Below are 20,407 nucleotides of genomic sequence, written 5' to 3' on the forward strand. Positions count from 1 at the left end.
TCTTTTGAATAGAATATTTTTTTTAGTAAATGTAGGTCTTTGGCTAGATAAGAAAATTAGTAAATGTAGGTCTTTTGAAATGAATATTTTCAATGTAGGTGTTTGAATAGAGTTGATTTTTTTTAGTAAATGTAGGTGTTTGAATAGAGTACATTTTTTAGTAAATTAGTAAAAATTCAAACATAGTTAATGGATTTAGTTGATATGTAACACTTTGATTGTAGAATGTAGGTTTTTTGAATAGTATAGATAGGTAGAATTTTGTTGTAGAAGGTAGATATAAATTGTTTTTTATATATTTTGTTTTTGCATAAATCAAGGAGCCCTGCATCATCCCCGTCACCGACCCCCTCCGACCTCGAGGTGAGACCAGCCAAATCCCCATGTTGATGATGATGTAGATGTTTTGATAGATGTAGTAGAGTAGTGGATGAGTAGTTGTGACAATTTCCATGGATGAGTAGTTGTGACATGTCATATGTAGTGTTGTGTACTACTAGTGCTTGCCCAAGTGGCCTATGTTTGCAGGGAACACCTCAGAGTGGCCTACGTTTTGCCGAAGTGTTGATTAATTTCCATTCCGGCAAATTTCACGCGCTCGATATGTCCTTTTTAGCAAAGGTCATGCTGGATTTTTCCGTGAATTTTAGCATGGCTTGTGCTAGAATGTAGGAAATATCGAGTGGCTTGGATTTGCCGAAAAGAGCACTAAACGACATTTTGGGATGACTTTAAGTCTAGGACTCCATACATGACAGTCCAGAAATAGTGAGGGAGTGTCCACCATATATGAGAGAAGAAGAATGTCGACCATTGTCATGGGGGTCGCTCTTCCTCTTATTTCTCGTGATATACCTTTTGGTAATGCATGGGAAGGAATAGAAGAGCGACCATCATCGACGGTTGCAAATGTCAGAGATGAAGAATCTCGACTGTTGTCGTGGGGGTCGCTTCTCCTTCGTTCTCGTGTGCTACACAATTTGGTGTAATGCACTCGGGGACAAAGGGAGGAGCAACCATCACCGACAGTCGAATATATCAGAGAGGGAGTGCCCACCATATACACCACGTGAGATGGGAGTTTTGAGGGAAGACTCGACAAACCAAAAGTCAACCCATGACAGTAGCAACATTTGAATATTCGTCCCAAAGATGATGATGATGATAATATCAACATCTAGGTGGATGTGGATATGCCTCCAGTTTTGCCTAAATGTGAGTTTGTCAAACTAATTTGTTAAGTTAAGTAATTTATATTTTTAATTTAAAAATATTTGGTGTTCATCGGTACTAAACATCTTTATTTATAATTGTCAGCTTATTTCTTATCTTCCAAAATTACTCGAAAGGTTGTAGACAGGACATACTACAGCTATGACTCCGAGCTTAATTGTGAGGAGAAAGATTATCTTGTCTCATTCATAGATAATGTTGAGGCCTTTAAAACCAATCACTCTATCCTCCCAAATTTTATTGGATACGTGCCACTAGTCCATAAATTGCATGATGGTAACTTCATTGTGAAAAACTTGGTAATATTTTGTTAATGATGTTAACTTTATTGCATACATTCTTCTTAAGTATATAAACAACATTGCTAACTATATATGTTACTATTACGTTTTTCAATAGAGGCTCCCGAAGGAGGTTGTGCCTTACATGTTGTTTACCGAAGGTTATATGCATATGGTTAGCTTACGACCAACTCCTTCGAAGGCTTACGATACTGCATACTCGATTTCTTCAAACGATGGAAGGCTCAATATCAAATAATGGAGCAAAGTGATGAATGCGCACACGGAACAAATTGGAGACAACATGAATGTGTGCAAGCGACAAGTTGGAGATAGGTGTATATCCATTCTCCATTATGGAGATGGACTCGTTTATCTGTTTTATGGCATTTTACCTAGGAGAGAGGAGTAGGTCCTAGGTATGAAGAAAAATTAGTTAGTGTTGATTATGACTATGATGATGATGATGAGAAGTTGTTATCATGTGCTACAATGTGTTAGAGTTGATGATGATGAGGAGGATGAGGAGGAGTTGTGATTATGAGTACTATGATGATGATGATGAGGAGGAGGAGTTGTTATTATGACTAGTGACCAAGTTGTTATATGATGTCTCATGGACGAAAATGATGATGAGGAGTTGTTATATGACAATGATGTATTACGATGATAAGTTGTCAATGATATTATGATGATAATGATCATGACGATGGTGAGTTATTATATCATTGGGTAAAATAACTGCGGATTAGTTTCAAGTGGATGGATCCAAAGTGACCAAGTAATGGATTAGCACACTAATCCATGACTTGGTCACTTTGGATCCATCCACTAGAAACTAATTTGTGGTTCTTTCACCAAGTGATGTAATAACTTATTATGATGTAAAAACAATCTCTAAATTGCTACTATATGAAAACTTGTATAATGATGTATGAATACGACATAAAATAAAAAATAAATAGAATAGGTAATAATAGTAGTAGCGCGGGTAGAGAGGCGCGCTGCTAGTAACTACTAGTAACGCGTTCTCTGTAAAGCGATACTGCTAAGTAGGTATAGCAGTAGCACGGGTGAACCAACGCTACTGCTACCCTTTAGCTATAGTGAAGTTCACTACTAGGTTTTTCCCTAGTAGTGAAGTTCTTTTCCATAAGCATGTATGACTATTTACGGAATACATGCCTACATTATTTTTATGAACTGGATCTAGTTCTGTGTTGCCCTAGCTATTGACTGATATATGATGAATATAATCCAACCAATTCACTGATCCAATGCCTACAAGATTTTCACATATTGTTCTTGCCGCGTTACTGTTATTATTTCTATTGTCCCAACTGCTACAAACTGTTACTGCTGTTACCGTTACCGTTGCTATCATTAATAATACTATCAAACTATCATATTACCGTGCTACTGATCACTTTGTTGCAGATATTTAATCTCCAGGTGTGGTTGAATTGACAACTCAACTGCTAATACTTGCAAATATTCTTTGGCTCCCCTTGTGTTGAATCTATAAATTTGGGTTGAATAGTACTCTACCCTGAAAACTGTTGCGATCCCCTATATTTGTGGGTTATCAAGACCTTTCTCTGGCGCCGTTGCCGGGCAGCATAGCTACATTTGTTGAGTCACTTGGGATTTCTATCTATTTATCACTATGAAGAATATGAAACATACTAGAACCAAAAAAATTTCCTCTAAGACGAGGGGAGGTAAGGAACTGCCATCTAGCTCTGTACTTGATTCACCTTCTGTTTTGAATAGACTTGCAACACCACCGCATGCTATTAATCATGATATGTCGCAATTTATTGATGATGCTACTTCTGCCATGAATGATGTTTATGATGATGCTAGTACCTTGTTTGATGATAATGTGCCACTAGGTGAATTTCTTGATGAACAGCTTGCTAGAGCTAAAGATATTGAGAATGCTGAAACTGATGAAATTACTGAAACTGATGAAGTCTTTGAAACTGAAAACTATGAAACACCTATTAGACCTAGCTCTCCTAGATTTGAATTGCCTAAGACACCTGAGGGTTATGTTATGGATGGAGAATTAGTTAGAGACTTTCTTGCTTGTAAGGATAGAGATGATCTTAAGAAATTATTATGCAAGTTGAAAGAAAAATCCTTGAATGCTAGAATGAAATGTGATCCTAAGTTTTCTACTTCACATATCTTTGTTACTGATAAGGATTATGAATTCTCTGTCAACCCAGAGTTAATTACTTTGGTTGAATCTGATCCTTTCCATGGCTATGAAACTGAAACTGTTGTGGCACATCTTACTAAACTAAATGATATAGCCACCCTTTTTGCTCGAGATGAGACAAATTCGCTATTATTATATTCTCAAGTTATACCTGTTCTCATTAAAGGGTGATGCTAAGATATGGTACAACACTCTTGCTCCTGGTTGTGTGCGTAGTCCCTAGGATATGATTTATTACTTCTCTGAAAAATATTTTCCTTCTCATAAGAAACAAGCTACCTTACAGGAAATATTTAACTTTGTGCAAATTGATGAAGAGTGTCTCCCATAAGCTTGGGGGAGGCTTCTCCAATTACTTAATGCTTTGCCTGGTCATCCTCTTAAGAAAAATGAAATACTTGATATCTTCTATAATGGACTAACCGATGCTTCTAGGGACTTCCTAGATAATTGTGTTGGTTGTGTTTTCAGGAACAAACTGTTGAACAAGCCGAGGAATTTGAATAACATATTGAAGAATTATGATGATTGGACCCTTCCTGAACCACTGCCTAAACCCACTCGAAGAAGAGGGGTATCTTATTTCTCAGTCCTGAAGATATGCAAGAGGCAAAGAAATGTATGAAGGAACAAAGGTATTAAAGCTGAAGATGTTAAGAATTTACCACCTATTGAAGAAATACATGGACTTGACATAACACCACCACAGGTGGTAGAGGTAAGTTCTTTATTAAAGTTTGATGAAGGTGACATCCCTTATAATAAACATCCTAGTCAATGCTTATATGAACTTGACAATTATGTTATGAAGCAAGATCACTTCAATATAAATGTTATGGAACAACTAAAACAAAATTCCGATATGATTGCTCACTTAAGTGACTTGTTATTTAGAATCACTAATGATGTTAGAGGTGTAGGAAAGCATGCCTCTATGGTCCAAACCCAGTTAGAACAAGTTGCTAAATCTCAAAGAGAATTGCTTAGTGAAATGAACAATAATATGAATGATTATGTTGTTAGAGTAGCAACTAGAGGAGACAAAATGACTCAGGAACCAATTTATCCTGAGGGGCATCCTAAAAGAATTGAACAAGACTCTTAGAGACTTAATACTGATGCACCTAGTCCTTCTAAAAGGAAGAAGAAAAAGAAAATTGATAGGACTTTGCATACCTCTAGTGAACCTGAAACTGAAAAACCTCCTGAAGATAATAATGGTCTCTCTATCTCTGATGTTGAAACTCAATTTGGTAATGAACATTTACCTGGTGATAATGAAAATGAAAATGATGGTCATGAAGATGCTCAACTAGACAATGATAAAGGACCAGATAATGATGTTGAGATTGAACCCGCTGTTGATCTTGATAACCCACAACCTAAAAATAAACGATGTGATAAAAGAGACTTTGTTGCTAGAAAACATGGTAAAGAAAGAGAACCATGGGTTCATAAACCCATGCCCTTTCCACCTAAACCATCTAAGAAAAAAGATGATGAAGAATTTGAATGCTTGCTAAAATGCTTAGGCCAGTCGTTTTGCGCACTCGTTTGACTGGTATTTAAAGATGCCCCCCTATGATAAATACATGAATGAAATTGTTACTAATAAATGAAAAATGCCTGAAGATGAAATCTCCACCATGCTTGCTAATTATTCTTTTAAGGATGGAGTACCTAAAAAACTTGGAGATCTAGGAATACCAACTATACCATGCTCTATTAAAATAAATTATGTCAAAACTGTTTTATGTGATTTTTAGGAGCTGGTGTTAGTATTATGCATTTCTCTTTATATAAAAGATTTGATTTGAATAAACTCACATCTACTAAGATATCATTGCAAATGGCTGACAAAACAACTGCCATACCTATCGGTATTTGTGAGGATGTGCCTGTTGTTGTTGCAAATGTTACTATCTTAACAGACTTTGTTATACTTGAGATGCCCGAGGACGACAAAAAAGTCGATTATCCTCAGTAGACCCTTTTTGAATACTGCAGAGGTTGTTATTGATTGCAATAAAAGCAAAGTCACTTTTCATATCAATGGTAATGAGCATACGGTGCACTTTCCAAAGAAAAAATTTCGAGTGAATGGTATTAAAGTTATTGAAAAATCTCCGACAATTACTATTGGAAGTTTTCAAGTCCCTTTGCCTACTACCAAGAAGAAATATGAAATACTTATTGTTGGGGATATGAATATCCCCGTTGAGGTAACTTAGTGTTTTACGACGGTTCTTCAGGTTTAGGTTAATCGAAAGTGATTGTTACTAAGACATGATCAACCTTATTAATGGATTTTTTCGAGAGACGTGTCACCGATGAATTTAGTAAGCACAACCTTCTGTCCCTAAAATAAAATGTCCATCTTTACCATGTTTTCTGAATTTTGCATGCAATAAAAAAGTGGTCGAAAATAGAAGTGCTCAGAATGACCTGAAATTGTAACACAAATTTTTTCTAAATATTTGGAAATTTCTCGCATAAATAACATCACGAGGGGGGTGCCCTGGTGTCACCACAAGACACCAGGGCGCGCCGGTTATCCCAGGCGCGCCTTGGGGGTAGTGGCCCCACGTGGCCCCCCTCACTTGTCCATTTAGCCCAAGTCATCACCTACCTCCAGAAGAAGAAACACTCCTGCTCTCTCTTTGTTCTTGCTCTCAATCTCGCGGATTTGATCTCTTTGCTTGAAGCTCCATTTTCGAAACTGTTTTGGGGGATTGCTACTTGGTATGTGACTCCTCCATTGCTCCAATTATTTTTTGTTCTAGTGGTTTAATTTTTTAGTATTTAGCTAGTCTTGGTGGTACTGTAGATGGGCTTGCATGTTGAATTCTTAGAGTTCTAAGTAGTTTGAATGCTGAAGAAGAAGAAGAAGAAGAAGAAGAAGTATGTGGAGTCGCATCCTATGGTGACTACCCGCAATGTGGCATCTCTCCAACATCAATGGGGGATCATTCAAGGGGAAGTGAACAAGTCTGTCGGCTACTGCTCACAAGTGACCAAACGCCCTCAAAGTGGGATGGGAGTGGCAACTCACGTAAGCTCAGTTGCTTCATCTTGCCGTCATTTGCGTACACTTCTTACATATGTTGTTTGCTAGATGGCGGTGGCGGCCACTTTGTATCACGAGGTGGAGAAGAAGCCGTTGGCTTTTAGCCATTGTTGGATCTTATTCAATGGAGTGCCAACATGGACACAACTTGTGGCCAATCTCAAGAGCGGCAAGAAGAGGAATGATGGCTCAAGCCCCCACCAATCAATTGGGATGGACGATGAAGAGGATGATGTTGTTGTCATGAATGGAAGAGCCACCGTGCCTAAGGATAGCTGACAAGTCATAGGAAACAAGTGGGAGAAGGCAAGGGCCTCCCGTAACACCGCGGCTAAAAAAATGTCATCCACATGGATGGGCATTTTTTCGGCAAGGCAGAACAAGAAAGAGGAGAGGTACAAGCTCATGTTGGATGCCCAAAAGGAGGAGATGAAGTGAGACCGGAAGAGGGCGGACAAGAAGATGGAAATTGAGAGGGAGAAGATCGAGTTGGAGAAGTAAGAGGCGGCGATCAAAATGGGAACTCAAGAAGGCCAAGACATTTGGAGAGATTGAGCTTTAGAAGCAGAGGTTGCAACTCACACGGAATGCGGAGGATGCGAAGATCATGTTGTCGGACGAAACCCTCTTGGATGAGCATGCAAAGAAGTGGCTTGCGGATAAGAAGGAGATCAACGACCGTACGGGGTGCGAGGCGGTGAGGGCATGTGTGGCAGCGGCAGCGGATCATGCGGCCAGGATGCAGGCGGAGCTGGCAGCTCGGATGCAGGTGGAGCAGGATGAGCCGGACGCAAGCATGGCCTCAGAGCAGGCGACATGGATGGTGTCCGGCCAATGATCCAACAAGCGAGCCATCATTCATGCTCGTACATTGATTTCATTTTGGCATGTCCGGTTTGTTCAACTATGATTTGCTCTGCTTTGTTTTGAACTATTGAATTCGCACAATTTGTATCATATGATCGACGTTCATGGATTGCATGGATTTGAGGATCGGCATTTGAGGTATGTGGATGTGTGGAGCAACATATAAGGGGCCGGCAGGCGCTGTTTGCGGACGCGCCTGCGGGCGTATAGGGGGCAGGATTTGCCAAGTTCGGCTGTAGATGCTCTAAGAGCCTCTACACGGCCGCGGACACGCCTAGACAAGCCCACGTACAGTGACCAGACAGACATCAAATCTTGTCATCTGCAACCATTGTCCCTATTTTGAAAACACCAAATCCATGCAAACGCATGCACGTCGGTCATTTTAGACAAACATAACTTTGGTGCACACAAATGCAAATAGTTCATACTTGATAGTACATGATCCAAACATAGCTTAAACAAAAATATTGTTCATAATGCATAATTAATAAATTAGCGGAAAAGTTTACCAATTTCCCATGTGGACCCACATATGCTCCACAAGATTATCCAGAAGTTGCATATGAACATGTCTATCTCGCAGTTGTCGATGCATCTCCAGAAAGTTGGCAATGCTCTCTGCCTCTTGTCCAGAGAGACGGCCTGGACACCGGGCTTCTCGAAATCATGCTTGTGCGCTGCCCCTTCACCCTCATCCTCAACAATCATGTTGTGTAAGGTTGCACAACATTTCATGAACTGCCAAAGTGTCTCCGCTTCCCACATCATCGCAGCTCCACGAACAATACCCCAACGAGCTTGGAACACTTCAAACGCTCTCTCCACATCCTTCCTAGCTGCCTCTTGCATTGTTGCAAAGCGGCTTTGTTGTTGCCTTGGGGATAAGATATGGTCTTCACAAACGTCGTCCACTGAGGATAGATACCATCGGCAAGGTAGTACCCCATGGTGTAGTTGTGTCCGTTGATTGTATAGTTGCACGGTGGAGCTTCCCCATCATAGAGTCTCTTCAACAAAGGAGATAGTTGAAGCACATTGATGTCATTGCATGAACCTGACGTGCCAAAGAAAGCATGCCAAATCCACAAGTCCTATGATGTCACTGCTTCAAGTATGATGGTGGCTTCTTGGACGTGACCTTGACATTGCCCACGCAAACCTATTGGGCAGTTCTTCCACTGCCAGTGCATGCAAACAACTAGACCGAGCGTACCGGGGTTCCTCTTGCTGCTCCAATTGCCATCAATTTTCCTGTGTCCTCCACAGTTGGCTCTCTCAGGTTAGAACACCTTCACCACAGTGTGTGCAAATTGCACCGTGGTGCTCAAGACTGTGGTCTCCACCATTTGGATTTCTACATCAGATGTAGTTGCTGCTTTACCATAAGCAAGCATCATGAGTGCAGCAGTGCATTTCTGCAGAGGAGAGAAAGAAATTTTTCCACAACAATCCTTCCTCAACTTGAAGTTGTCATTAGCCTTCTCCACACTTCCACTACCCGTGAGAACAAGTTTCTGCTCATCCGGTAGCGACGATGAAAGAAAGTTTCATGGAATGTTGGAACAGCTGCGAAGTAATTCGTGAACAGAAGCCGTGCACTGGCAATCCTATCACGCAGAATCAATCTCCGGCCCTTGATGGAACCCTTGAAGTTTAGGATGTATTCCCGTACCTTCTCGGACTCCTCTTGGATGCTCATCATCATTTTGGCCTCCTCATCATCGGAATCCGACAATGCGATGAACTCGTTGAATATGAATTCATCAGGATCATCGTTTCTATAGCCATCACTCCACGTGGAATCTATTAATGACCAAAAAATTCAAAAATTGGCTCGGACATTTCATCAAACATGTAGAGCACGTGATGAAAACATGTACCGGACGTCGTCTGGTGGCGGCCTGGTCGGCGGCGGTGTGAAGTGGAGCGCCTAGTGTCGAAGCCCTGAGTTGGGAATGCCGATGGAGCACGGATACCTGCGGAAGTCCGATGGCGGCAGTGCGAAGGAGGGCGAATAGAGAAGAGGAGAGTGTGGCTAGGGCAAGGAGAGGGGAAATAGATTCGATCAAATTGGCACAGGCCGTATCCATCAATCCGATGTGGCGGGCGTGCCCGGGCGTCCCCATATCCGTCCCAAATTAGGATTGGGTATGGGGAGTGCCATCAGTCCGTATGTTTGGGCCAGATATGGAGAGACCGGCTGGGTGATGTTTTTGCGTCCGGACACGGACCGGACAGCCCATCCGGGCATTTGGGCGGGTATGGGAGGCCCGGCTATAGATGCTCTAAGACTTCATTATAACTCGGTCGGTGTTATATTCATGAGATCTTACATTGAGATTCATGAAAAAAAATCATTTTTCTTTCCAGATGTTATGACCTGCGCGTACGTACGCTGCAGGGTCCGGCTGACACGTACGCCGGCCGGCCTTGGTTGGACTGGGAGGCAGGGTTTGTTTTGACACTGTGTGCAGTGCAGGACTGGACTATGCTATGCAACGGACGTAACAGCCAGCGCGCGTACGTACGTTGCACCGTGCCGGGCGTGAGGTGAGACGCGCCGTCTTCCACCGCGGCGGCGAAAACGCAAGCACATCAGGATAGGCCGGCCGGTCGGTGTCGCGCACATTCCCTGGCCGTTGCGCGACGGCGGGTTCATTTCATTTCGGCGGTTTCCCGATCCCCCCCGCCGCCACTCACGGTGTCTGCTAGCTGGTCCTGGGCGGGGACCCCGGCCCGTGCATTTCGTTATGCCCGGAATCTTTCGGTTCGGCGCCGCCGTATCACATCGCCTCGCCTGCGACCGTGCGATGCAGAGTTCCAGTGGTTATTTTACAACCGGGTTCTCATTCTTGAGTTCTGGAGACGAGTTTACGACCATCAGCAAGAAGAATACTGCAGCTGGGAGCAAGGGCGGTAGAGCGAGTAGCAAGTGAAGTCTATCGAGCGCACATGGGCGGAGACGAGTGCCAAGATTGGGAGGTCCAGTTCAGTCTTCTGCGTGGTGCAGTTCGTTCGCTTCCCTCCCCCCCGGGTGCTTTCCCGTTTGGGAGGTTTGTAGTCTTACAATGCTTAACTGCTTGTCGTGTGGATGTTACTAGTCTGTTTGTCACTGGATCTTGGTTTCTTTATATGAAATCAGAGGGGGAAAACCTCTCTTTTGCTCCAAAAAGAAAAGCATAGTACCAGTTAAACAACAACAACAAGAACAACAATAATAACAACAACAACACCCGCCCCAGGGACAGATAAACCATGCAAAAATAACCAGATCAAACTGCTCAACAGCCACATCTTTTCTCGACATCAAAGCTTACAGTTGATTCCATCATCAATCAAATGCACAAAATCCGCAGAGACGAGATGCGAGGGAACCATGCTGCAAAGATGTGCCCCGGAAGCGTTCGCCAGTTATACTTTGCTACTTCAACACTTCTCAACAATTCGAGCCGCCTCACTTCTTCCTCTCGGCGGTTCCAGCAGCTCTGTGATTTGGGGATGAAACTTGTTAGACCGACAGTATAATTGGCCAGGGTCATGCCTCAGATCCGGCAAGAGTAAGTAAATGTCCAACATAAAAGCCTCTGCACTACATATTCACTGCTATAAGTTGCCTGAACCTCTCATCAAGATATTCACTGCTATGAGTTGCCTGAAACTCTCATCAAGATATTCAATCCAGATTTTTGAGCTTTAGCTTTTCGATTTGTCCATACCCTTCCCCACACACAGAGGTACCTCTCCGGATGGTTAAGATAGCACCATCGACATGTCGCAAGCAGTGTAGTGGCTGGCTCTTATCGTGGACAAGCAGATCTAGTAGAAAGCGACGATAACTATATGCGCTCATGTCATCCTTTGAGATGATGTAATGTCAGGCACCAACATATCCCACGGTGGACATGTTACATGAGCTAAGCATCCATATGTGGTGAAATGGATGATACCAGTGGACGGTAGCTGGACAGGAAACCTCTTTACGGTCCTCAATTATTTGTTCCCAGACTTAAGCAGCGACAGGAATGATGGCGTTGCACATATATTTCTGGGAATTTCAGACGAAAGAATCATGAATTCTTTGTTTACAGTCATGGATTAAACTCTAAAAGATAGCTGGTTGTTATTTGGGTTGGGTAAGTTTTTACACAGTTGCATCTACATCTGTATGGTCGGGCAACTTAAAGTCGGTCCAATAAAAAAACTAAGCAGCAGAATCGCCACCAAATACAAAGCTAGAAATCAAGAAATAGATAATACCGTCTATGTCAATAATCACTTTCTTGTTCCAAATTTTTTGGTGAAGCTACAATATAAGGACAGCCTGAAAATGAAAAGATAGGATTGCCAATACTAATGGTCCTTCAGTACTACTATCCATATGCCTATTTTTTCATAAGATCTTGAAAGCATCAAGGATAACTTTCTTAATACCTTGAAACCATTAGTTGCAATTGAAGTGACTAAATCTAGTGTACTCTAGCTTCTGAACAATACATGCTTGGATATAGTTCAACAATAAATTAGGTATTATGTAACAAATGAGTTACACTAACATTAGGTAGCATACTTTCTCCAAAAGAAATAAAATTCTAACTAGCATAATGGCAATAATGACATATACGAGCACATGGTTCAATTCAAAGATAAGCCTTATGGATATAGATGTCCATACAGTAATGTTATTGCTAAAGGAGTATGCCGAAGTGGATCGTAATCAACTGGGAGCAACTTTTAGATGATTAGCTAGAGTCACAACACGCTTTGATGGCTAAACTTTATATCCGTCAAATAAAAGTGAGTCGTCTTTAGAAGTTGGCAACATCTCCGCTGCCGGAACAAAAGATAGAAACGTACCTCATCTTCCTAAGAACACCGGACATCTCCTCACGCTTCTTGGCTCTCTTGTGTGTGCCTAGCTTTCTCTTGGCTACCTTGAGTGCACATTTATCTTTTCCAACCTTCAGAATCTCGGTGACACGCTTCTCATATGGTGCAAATCCAGCAACTTCCGTGATCATGTTCCAAACAAAAAGGACCCTCTTGGTAATTTTCTGAAATAAGAAAGAGTACCATTTTTGGAATGTTACTAAGCTGTCGTTCTCAATAATCTCATCACAGAATTGCACTACCATTAATGACTGAAACTTCTAACATAGGTGATAATTGCACATAATTTACAGTAAAATCTGAGGTCTGGAGATAACACACACAGACGGACTAAACACAAACGGTAACATCAGACTTGAGCAAGAATATACAGTTATGCACCCATAGAAAAGAGACACCTGTCTTGCAGCTGGCACCTGAACATTGTGTGTAAATAAACTGTCAAGAACTGACAACCTCTATGTATGCATTACTTCATATAGCGTACAATGGTTAAACGGAGAAGGTTACATGGTCACCACACACATCATTGCTTGTCTCGCTAATTTTGACAGCATCCACCAAGAAGCAGGCAATATCACCGCGCCTGCAGCAGCTAAACGACACATTCTCTTGTTTTTTGCAGGAAAGCTAAAAGATAGATTGGTGTGGAAATTTCCAGGAAAAGCATTGTCACATGTCTATGTTTGTTAAGTCACATCAACAGATAACTCCAATAATTGCACGATCCCTAGACGCAGTTTCACCGTTACAACATGCAAATCAACAGATGCACTCTAGGATTTGACTAGCTTCATCGTTATTCCACCCTCTCTGAAGAAAGTTTCTACCTGCGTTTCAATTTTCACACACCTAATGTAGAGAAGTAAGCAGCTTGAACATAAGAACTGATCAGATTCCGGAAGCAGAATACTCATTCCTTTGCGGTCGGACAGGCGGGGCGGGAGCTCGAGCTTGGTGACAACGTGCTCCTTATTGATCCCCATGAACAGCCCCGTTTTCAGCGGCGCCGGCGGCATTTCAGTTCCCCTGCACGGAAGCCAAACCGTAAACTTCCCTGATCAAGTTCCTAACAAAAAGGACCCTCTCGGCAATTATCTGAAATGAGAAAAGGTGCCAAATTTAGAATGTTACTAGGCTGTCATTCTCAATAATCTCATCGCAGAATTGCACTACCAATATTTTCTGAAACTTCTAACATAGGTAATACTTGCACAGAATTTACAGTAAAATCTGAGGCCCGGAGATAACACGCACAGAAGGACTAAAATCAAACGGTAACATCAGATTTGAGAAAGAATATACAGTTATGCACCCATTGAAAATAGACACCAGTTTTGCAGGCTGGCACCTGAACATTGTGTGTAAATAAACTGTCAAAGACTGACAACTTGTATGTTTGCATCACTTAATATAGCATACAATGGTTAACGGAGAAGGCTATATGGCCACCACACACACCATTGCTTGTCTCGCTAATTTTGACAGCATCCACCAAGAAGCAGGCAAAACAAAATCGCCACGCCCCCAGCAGCTAAACGACACATTCTCTTGTTTTTTGCAGGAAAGCTAAAAGATAGATTGGTGTGGAAATTTCCAGGAAAACCATTTGTCACATGTCTGTGTTTGTTAAGTCACATCAACAGATAAGAGATAACTCCAATAATTGCACGATCCCAACACGCAGTTTCACCGTTATGACATGCACATCAACAGATGCACTCTAGGATTTGACTAGCTTCATCATTATTCCACCCTCTCTGAAGAAAGTTTCTACCCGTGTTTCAATTTTCACACACCTAATGTAGATAAGTAAGCAGCTTGAACATATGAACTGATCAGATTCCGGAAGCAGAAAACTCACCCCTTTGCGGTCGGATGGCAGGGCGGGACTCGAGCTTGGTGACAACGTGCTCCTTATTGATCCCCATGAACAGACCCGTTTTCAGCGGCGCCGGCGGCATTTCAGTTCCCCTGCACGGAGGCCAAACTGTAAACTTCCCTGATCAAGTTCCTAACGAAAAGGACCCTCTCGGCAATTATCTGAAATGAGAAAGAGTGCCAAATTTAGAATGTTACTAGGCTGTCATTCACAATAATCTCATCACGGAATTGCACTACCAATATTTTCTGAAACTTCTAACATAGGTAATACTTGCACAGAACTTACAGTAAAATCTGAGGCCCGGAGATAACACGCACAGAAGGACTAAAATCAAACGGTAACATCAGATTTGAGAAACAATATACAGTTATGCACCCATTGAAAATAGACACCAGTTTTGCAGGCTGGCACCTGAACATTGTGTAAATAAACTGTCAAAGACTGACAACTTGTATGTTTGCATCACTTAATATAGCACACAATGGTTAACGGAGAAGGCTATATGGCCACCACACACATCATTGCTTGTCTTGCTAATTTTGACAGCATCCACCAAGAAGCAGGCAAAACAAAATCGCCACGCCCCCAGCAGCTAAACGACACATTCTCTTGTTTTTTGCAGGAAAGCTAAAAGACAGATTGGTGTGGAAATTTCGAGGAAAATCATTTGTCACATGTCTGTGTTTGTTAAATCACATCAACAGATAACTCCAATAATTGCACGATCCCAACACGCAGTTTCACCGTTATGACATGCACATCAACAGATGCACTCTAGGATTTGACTAGCTTCATCATTATTCCACCCTCTCTGAAGAAAGTTTCTACCCGTGTTTCAATTTCACACACCTAATGTAGATAAGTAAGCAGCTTGAACATATGAACTGATCAGATTCTGGAAGCAGAATACTCACCCCTTTGCGGTCGGATGGCGGGGCGGGAGCTCGAGCTTGGTGACAACGTGCCCCTTATTGATCCCCATGAACAGCCCCTTCTTCAGCGGCACCGGCGGCATTTCAGTTCCCCTGCATGGAGCCCAAACCGTAAACTTCCCTGATGAAGTTCTGAACAAAATGGACACTCTTGGTAATTTTCTGAAATGAGAAAAAAGAGTAACATTTTTAGAATGTTACTGGGCTGTCATTCTCAATAATCTCATCACAGAATTGCACTCTCCCACCATAGACTGAAACTTCTAACATATAGTATGTAATAACTGCACAGAATTTACAGTGAAATCTGAGGCCTGGAGATAACACACACAGAAGGACTGAACTCAAACAGCAACATCAGATTTGAGCAAGAACATACAGTTATGCACCCATAGAAAATAGGCGTCCGTTTTGCAGGCTGGCACCTGAACATTGTGTGTAAATAAACTGACAAGGACTGACAACTTCTAAGTTTGCATTACTTCATATAGCATATACAATGGTTAAACAGAGAAGGCTATATGGCCACCACACACATCGTTGCTTGTGTCACTAATTTTGACAACATCCACCAAGAAGTAGGCAAAACAAAATCGCCGCGCCCGCAGCAGCTAAACGACACATTCTCTTGTTTTGTGCAGAAAAGCTAAAAGTCAGCGGTGTGGAAATTTCCAGGAAAACCATTGTGACATCTCTATGTTCCTCAAGTCACATCAACAGATAACTCCAATAATTGCACGATCCCTACACGCAGTTTCACCGTTATGAACATGCACATCAACAGACACACTCTAGGATTTGGCTAGCTTCAGCGTTTTCCCACCCTCTATGTCTCTGAAGAACTGAATTTCTAGTCGCGTTTCAATTTCCACACGCCTAATGGTAGTACGTACATACAGTAAGCAAATTGGGCATCATTCAGAAGTGAACAAATACCGGAAGCATGAAACTCACCCCTCCGCGGCCGGACGGGCGGGCGGGGGCTCGCGCTTGGTGACGCCGGCCCCCCGTGTTGATCCCCACGAACGGCCCCGTCTTGGGCGGCGCCGGCGCCGGCGCCATCTCAACTCCCCTGCACTGCACGGAGCCCAAACCCCAAACTGGATCACGTAATAAGAGGAAAAGAAGACGCAAGTGAAATGTCGCACGAAGCAAGTCGGGGTCGCCTTCACCTGTAGAGCTCTCGGCGAGGAGGTGGGGCAACGGCGACGGCGACGGCGACAGCTGCGGCGGCGGTGGGGTTGAGGAGAGGCCGCGAGTTGGTGGGCTGTGGAGACACTCAGGTTCAGCGATTTCAGCGAGAGGGCGATTCCTACGTATTTGGCGCTTCAGGCGCCCGTTAGTGTGTAGACGGAAGCACCCCGCGCTGGGCCCGAGGTTCGCGGAGCGGGATCTGCTAAGTTACAACTCTTCCTTCTTTTACTATTTTCTTTTCTTTTTTCTTTTGTTTTACTTTTTTCTATTTTATTTTTATGTTTTTTTCTTCTTCCTGGTTTCTTCCCTCATCGATTTATGATTTTCGTAATTTTCAATGTATAGGAAATTCCCCCTATGTTTTCTATATTTGTTTCCCTTTCTTTTTTGTTTTCCTTTTTCTTTGCACGAACTTTTTTCCAAATTGATGGTTTTTTTCAACTATGATGAAATTTCTTTTCAAAATCAATGAACTTTTTCTATCTTCGGAGAAATATTTTTAATAGTTGATGACTTTATTTTAAATTTGATGAAATGTTAAATTTGACAAAAAAATTCAAATCAATGAACTTTTTTCAAAAAATGATGAACTTCTTCTGTTTTTTGAACTTTTTCAAAATTGATGGACTTTTTTCAAATTGGTGAATTGTTTTTTCAAAATTTTGGTGAACATTATTCAATTTGTTGTCAACTATTTTTTAAAATTGATGAACTTTTTTCAACATCATTGAACTTTTCTTGAATGGGGCAACTTTTTTTTGTATGTTCATGAAGTTTTTTCGAAGTCTGTGAAGTTTCAATCTTTTTAAAGAAAATCATGTATGAGCGGCTATAATAGTTTTAAAATTGTTAGCGCTGCATTTAGACACTTGCAGTGACACGCGTTGGTGGTTAATCGAGCACCTGTAGGTAGTGTAGGGCGTGTGTTCGATTCGTCGTGGGAGCGCACTTCTTATTACCATTTTTGTGTGGTGCCCCTTCGTGGGCCGGCCTAGCTGGCTGTGTAGCGAGCGTTGCTTCAACTAATCGGCGCTGAAAGAGTGCTCCTTCGGAGCCTTTCCAAGGGTCACTTGGGGTGGGTTGAGAGCGCGTTGCTTAGTGCGCTCTCAGCCGCCGCCACGTGTTGCGCTTTGGGCGCTACCACCGGATTTTGTTTTTAAATTTTTCTGCATGCGTTTTCGGTTTTTAGATGATTTTTTTTGGCTTTTCCCCTGCTACTCTTAGGTTTTGGACAGAAAAATTGATGAAAAAAGTGTGTTCTTTTTCGTACCGCGAGAGGCATGGATTTACTTCTTGTGGAGGCACGGATTTGCTTCAAAACGCATTCTTTTCCCTTCCGCAAGAGGCATGGATTTATTTCTCGTGGAGGCACGGATTCGCGGAAGCAAATCCATGCCTCTCATCCACTCAAACATCTTGCTACAATTCCAATGTTTTCATATGGCAAATTCCTATGGTTTCCTAATCCTAGAGGACTCAAGAGGATATGTCACTCCAATCCTCTTGTATTTCCCCTATTTATGTATTTTGAGAATCCAATGAATCTACGAAATCCTTAAGAGTTGTTGGGAACCATGACCCCATGGGTATTTTCACTGTTAAGACTACTCTCCAACTCTTCATGATATTGAGTAGATACAAGACTTCAACAACGACAGATATGTTGATGTTTTTTTTTTGCTCAATTAACAATGGCATACATGGTTGTGCTTCGAAAACACTTTAGTCCATAGTTTGTGACGAGAATTGCGGTAAACGTCAGTGCCTATAGTGGGGCAAATATAAACCTTCTTTTGACCCCGCAACCACTCAAGAGGGAAGGAAGGGTATGCATTTCTTAGAGGAAACCATCTATCTGCTGGATCTTACTTTGCTTTGCTTAAGAATAGTGTTGCTATCAGTGCTTAGGAAACAGACATTTGAAGATAGCTGAGTCTCACCATTGAAGAAAAATAAAATCAAAGCTTTATGCACGCAATGACCCACCCTCCTCATGTCAAATTGTATACATATTTTCTTTCCTAGTGGAACAAACAAAACCTTTGCTTGCCACCCAATATCTTACATGTTTGTCACTTGACCGAGACTTGGTTAAATCCCGGTCAACTGAGACGTAGCCACACCCTTTGAAGATAGTTGTGCCTCACCATTGAACAAAACTAAATTCCAAGCTTTATACATGCTATGACTCACCCTTTTGATGTCAAATTGGGTATATATTATTTTCTTTCATAGTGAGGCAAAACCTTTGCCTGTCACCCACCGTTCCTCCTCTAAAGAGTTGCCAACACTCGGCTATAAAGAGTTGCCATGTCATATAGAGTCAACCTAATAGCCGGCATGTACACTAGTAAACTTTAAATATGTACTCCCTCTGTTTCTTTTTAGTATGCATATAACTTTTGTCTGAAATCAAACTATCTCCAGTTTGACCAAACTTATAGAAAAATGTATCAGCATTTACGATGCCAAAGGAATATCTTTAGATTCATTATGGAATGTAGTTTCACATTATTTATATTTGATATTGTAGATGTTGATATTTTTAAATACAAATTTGGTCAAAGTTTGTAAAGTTTGACTCGACACAAATCTTATATACAGAGTAAAAGTAACGGACGGAGTACTACTTTGTATAGAGTTGGCTCACCTTACAATCTCACAAAGTCTTGGGACTCGTGTTGCAGCTGGCTACTAGTAACTTACAGCCCGTTTCTCTTCTCTCCGCTCTCATCTCTCCTCCAGCAAAGCAACGACATACTAATATTTTAGTCACTATAGCCTGCTTATGTCATCTTATTGTACTTTCTCTCAAAACCATATAGTATAGTGCATGGAGAAGTAGGCAAGCAAGTGGTGTTTTTCTTTCTTTCTAGAACAGCAGCGAGAGCACCAATTATTGGTCAACCAGCAAGCAACAAGCAGCATGGAAGGCGGCATGCTTGCGTGTCGAGATAAATAAGTTAGTGGGGATGACTCTCTTAGGTACATATGATTTGTAAGGATTGCTTTGCACTCTATGTTTTTTCATCCACTAAACATCTTGCTACAATTCCATTGTTTTCATATGGCATGAAACACTATTTGATCCAAATTCCTATGGTTTCCTAATCCTAGAGGACTCAAGAGGATATGTCACTCCAATCCTCTTGTATTTCCCCTATTTATGTATTTTGAGAATCCAATGAATCTACGAAATCCTTAAGAGTTGTTGGGAACCATGACCCCATGGGTATTTTCACTGTTAAGATTACTCTCCAACTCTTCATGATATTGAGTAGACACAAGACTTCAACAACGACAGATATGATTTTTTTTTTTTTGCTCAATTAACAAGGGCATACACGGTTGTGTTTTGAAAAACACTTTAGTCCATAGTTTGTGACGAGAATTGCGGTCAACGTCAGTGCCTATAGTGGGGCAAATATAAACCTTGTTTTGGCCCCGCAACCACTCAAGTGGGAAGGAAGGGTATGCATTTCTTAGAGGAAACCATCTGCTGGATCTTACTTTCCTTTGCTTCAGAATACTGTTGCTGTCAGTGCTCAGGAAACAGACATTCGAAGATAGCTGAGTGAAGAAAAATAAAACCAAAGCTTTATGCACGCAATGACCCACCCCTGCTCATGTCAAATTGTATACATATTTTCTTTCCTTCATAGTGGAACAAAACCTTTGCTTGTCACCCACCGTTCCTCCTAATGAAAACCATATAGTAGAAGGAGAAGCGCTCAAGCAAGCGAGTGCTTTTTTCCCCTGTTCTTTTCTTTCTAGAACAGCAGCGCGAGCACCAATTATTGGTCAACCAGCAACCAGCCATCCATTCAATTG

The sequence above is a fragment of the Triticum dicoccoides genome, chromosome 5B (genome assembly GCF_002162155.2).
Source record: "Triticum dicoccoides isolate Atlit2015 ecotype Zavitan chromosome 5B, WEW_v2.0, whole genome shotgun sequence".
In the NCBI taxonomy this organism is placed as follows: Eukaryota; Viridiplantae; Streptophyta; class Magnoliopsida; order Poales; family Poaceae; genus Triticum; species Triticum dicoccoides.